The sequence below is a fragment of the Quercus suber genome, unplaced genomic scaffold, assembly GCF_002906115.3.
Source record: "Quercus suber isolate HL8 unplaced genomic scaffold, Cork oak 2.0 scaffold_1141, whole genome shotgun sequence".
Taxonomy (NCBI): Eukaryota; Viridiplantae; Streptophyta; class Magnoliopsida; order Fagales; family Fagaceae; genus Quercus; species Quercus suber.
Window position 1 is genome coordinate 79,019 of NW_027070543.1, and position 4,740 is coordinate 83,758.

The window sequence follows — 4,740 nt, forward strand, 5'->3', positions numbered from 1 at the left end:
CTAGGCCTTAGACATGAAGTATCATGTTGAGCTAAAAAAAAAAAAAAATCTTGAAAAGGGAAGAGCTCGTCATCTTAAAAAGGGAAGAGCTTATCAAGAAGATCCCAGCAATTAAAAGATCAAGGTATGTGACAAAATAATATCGTCATTTAAGGTAACACATTTATCTCTGTCTCTTTTATATTCGTCTATAAAAATTTGCACCTCGTAAGGTTTCATGCAAAAATGTATGCATTACTAGACAAATCACAAAAGAGGTAAAACTCTAGGATTACAAGGAAATAAGAAAAAGGTCCACCTAGGCTATTGGTAACTCATTATTTATAAATTGTTCTAAAATTCTGGTTTAACAAAGTCTTGGCAAGTGCATGTGTTACTTAACGCAGATATCAACATGACCTCAAGAAGGTCCAAAACAACATAGCGTCAAGAAATCTTTCTAGCAACAAGTGACAAGATTTCTTAAATGGATGTAAGTCACCAAAAAAATGGCTAAGTGATAAGATTCTGCCAAGACAGATGTAAATCACTAACGAAGCCTAAGTGACAAGATTCCTTAAATGGATGTAAGTCACCAAAAAAATGGCTAAGTGATAAGATTCCGCCAAGACAGATGTAAATCACTGACGAAGCCTAAGTGACAAGATTCCTTAAATGGATGTAAGTCACCAGAAAATGGCTAAGTGATAAGATTCCACCAAGACGGATGTAAATCACTGATAAAGCCTAAGTGACAAGATTCCTTAAAAGGATGTAAGTCACCAAAAAAAAAAAAGGACAAGATTCCGCTAGACCGATGTAAATCACTGACGAAGTCTAAATGACGAAGCTCCATAACTGGATCTAAGTCACCTAAAAGTGGCTAAGTGACTAAATACCCTTAGACGAATGTAAGTAGACAAGGATTCTCACACAAGTGCAAGTCACACGCAAATCAAGAATATCAAACGTGACAACCAAAAAATGAATGAAAGAAGAAGCATCGAAGTGATCAAAAATGGTTGTCCAAAAAAATCACCTCGCTCTTCAGTAGTGATAAAAAATGGTTGTCCAAAGAAATCACCTCGCTTCTTAGCAATGATAAAAAATGGTCGTCCAAAGAAATTACCTTACTCTTCAGTAGTGATAAAAATGTTCGTCCAAAGAAATCAGCTCACTTTCAAGCTATAATCCCTCGAATGTCCAAAAAGACCTTCAAAAGGCAGATACTAAGAGGTCGTCATAGAAATACTAACATTCTTGAAGAAGAAAGTAGTTGATGATAAAGAAGCCTGAATCTGAACAAGTCCAGAACATTCCCTAAGCCTGATCAGCATAAAGCAAAATCAGACTTAGGAATGGGGGGCAATTGATGAGTCCAGAAAAATCATTTGGTCGTCCATTAATATGGACAACCTTGCATCATTAGTAGGCCATCAAAATGCTCAACACATTCAATAACGACCATCAAAGGTCTTAAACTCTCATAAAGACAAAGAACGTTACAATCAAGGTAATAATCATCCTAATTTATGTACAACAACTACCTAAGTCACCTATAAAAGGGACAATCTGTCTCACTAGCAAAGGTACATCAAAAACTACTACAAAACACTATCTAAATATGAAAAATATGGGTTGATACTAACTTAAGTATCGGAGGTTCCCCCGCCGGGCACAGCCCGGTGGTCTATTCGATTTATCTCTCCTTTATCTTGCAGGTCCTACGAGATTATCTAATACTTTGGATTGGGCGAGTGACCCAAACTGACGATTTTGGCATCATCAATCTTGACCCTGAGTGGTTCCCGTAGATTCCCTCATGTACTTCTCTCATGACGTAGTCTGCTTCTTCAGGACTTACGCATCTTAGGTATGGGCGGAAGAAACCTCTTTTGTATAGGACATCTTTTATTAAAACGAATCTCACTGCTTGGACCTTCAGCTTTCTTACGGCCTCTTTTCCGTCTGGCAATACGCCGTCCTTCAAGTAAGAGACTAACAATGTGGTCTAATTACTTTCAGAGCCTATTTTCTACATATCGATGGAATCTATCAGTGGAGAGAGCTGAACAAAAGAGAGTACATTATCTAGGGTGGTCATATGTTCGGCTGAGGCGGCTCTGGCCAAGCGGTCAGCTTGCTCGTTTTCTCCCCGGGGGATTTGTATGATTTTGGCCTTTAGCTCGTCTACCCTTTTCTTTGCTTAGTTTAGACACTTCTTCGTTCTTTCGCCCCGACACTCATAGTCCCTGTTTATTTGGATGGTGACGACCTAGGAGTCGCAGTGAACGACTACGTTTGCGACTCCTGCAGCTTTGGCGCGATCAAGCCCTGCTATTAAAGCCTCGTACTCTGCTTCATTGTTGATGGTAGGGAAATGGAGGTGGACCATACATTTGACCGCATCCTTCTCGAGTGATAGTAGTACTATGCCAGCTCCCCCAGCCTACCTGTTGGATGATCCGTCTACATGTATGCTCCACTGGGGAGACTCCTCTGCCCCCCTGTCCTTACCATTTGTGAATTTAGCTATGAAATTTGTGACGACTTGTCCTTTAATGGCGGTTCGTGGGTGATACTGGATGTTAAACTCGCTTCACTCTATGGCCCATAATGCCATTCGACCAGCAGCTTTAGGGTTGCTCATTGCCCGCCGCAAGGGCTTGTCAGTTAGGACGATCATTGTGTGGGCTTGAAAATATGGCTTGAGTTTGTGTGCTGCCGTAATTAGTGCGAAGGCGAGTTTCTCCATGGGCGGGTATCCTTCTTCGGCACTACGAAGTGCCCGGCTGGCATAATACACAGGCTTCAACACTCTTTCTTCTTCTCTAACCAAGGCGATGTTGACGGCAGCAGGGGAAATAGCCAGATAGAGGAAAAGTTCCTCATCGGGCTGCGAGGGACTTAGTAACGGCGGGGAAGAGAGATAAGTTTTTAACTCTTCGAATGCTCGCTGACACTCGTCGGTCCATTCAAAATATTTCTTCAGTGTGCGAAAGAAGGGTAAGCATTTGTCCGTTGCCCTTGACACAAATCTGTTTAGCGCTACTATTTTGCCGTTGAGGCTTTGTACCTTCTTCACATTTTTTCGGGGTGCCATCTCCATTATGGCCTAGATCTTGTTAGGGTTGGCCTCGACACCCCTTTGTGACACCATGAATCCTAGGAATTTTCCTGCTGTTACTCTGAAGATGCACTTTCCTGGATTAATCTTCATGTTGTTAGAGCGAATAGTGTCGAATGTTTCCTTGAGGTCTTTCAAGTGGTCCTCCTCCCTTTGGCTTTTCACCAGCATATCGTCGACGTAAACTTGGACATTTTTCCTAATCTGCTGCATGAACATTTTGTTCATGAGCCTCTGATATGTCGCACCTGCATTTTTCAGGCCGAAGGACATCACTTTATAACAGAAGAGGCTTTGGCTGGTTACGAATGAAGTTTTTTCTTGATCAGTTTCATGCATTCGGATTTGATTGTAACCGGAGAAAGTGTCTATAAAGCTTAATAGCTTGTGCTGAGCCATAGAGTCTACTAGAATGTCGACCCGTGGAAGGGGATAACTATCTTTGGTGCATGCTTTGTTCAGGTCGGTAAAGTCCACGCACATTCTCCACTTTCTGCTGGCTTTCTTGACCATTACTACGTTTGCTAACCAGTTGGGGTAGTACACCTCCCTAATGCAGCCTACTTCTTGTAGCTTATTGATCTCCTCTGCTATTGCGCAGTCTTGTTCTTGGGCAAAGACTCGCTTCTTCAGTCGAACGGGTGGACAGGATGGCAATACATTTAGCCTATGTACCATGACTGAAGGGTCAATTCCTGGCATATCCTCATGGCCCAAGCGAACACATCCTGATTTTCCTTAAGGAAAGTTACAAGTACTGAGCGAATCGCTGGGCTGGCGAGAGTACCAAGCCTGGTGGTCTTGTCCGTCCTGGAGCTATCTATGGGTATCTCCTTGAGCCTCTCTACGAGTTCTGCCCCCGCCCGCTGTTCTTCTATGCTCATGGTTTGCAAATGGTCGTCTATTTCCAGCATCGCAATATAACATTCGCACACGGCTATTTGGTCCCCTCGCAATTCCCCCACTCTGTATTCAGTGGGGAATTTAATCATCAGATGATAGGTCGAAGCTACGACCTTCCAAGAGTTAAGGGTAGGTCGCCCTATAATGGCATTGTAGGCAGAGGAGCAATTGACCACAAGGAACGTAACATCCTTAGTGATTTGTTGAGAGTAATCTCCAATGGTGACCGGCAATGTGACTGCACCTAGGGGGTACACCTTGGTTCCTCTAAACCCGACGAGTGGGGCATTGGCTAGGGCTAGTCGCTCTTTGCTAATCCGCATCTGTTGGAATGCTGGGTAGTAGAGAATATCTACGGAGCTCCTGTTGTCGACTAAGACCCAATACATGTTATAGTCTCCTACCTGGATGCTAACGACAAGCGCATCGTCATGAGGATGGTGGAGTCGTCGGGCATCTTCTTCCGAGAAACCAATAAGGGGGTTGTCGAATCGCGGCATCTTCGAGGTGATGCCTGTGAACTGGACGTTCTAGACCATCCTAAGAGAAGTCTTTTGAGCCCTTTTTGATAAGCTGTTGGCGGCTGCACCCCCTATGATCATCCTTATGTCTCCCAAGGGCTATCTCGGACACTCATTGTCTCGTCGGGGAGCCTACTCTTGAGGGAGCTGATCAGTTCTTTCCTTGTTAATGAACTTTTGCAACTTTCCTTGCCTAATGAGGGCTTCAAT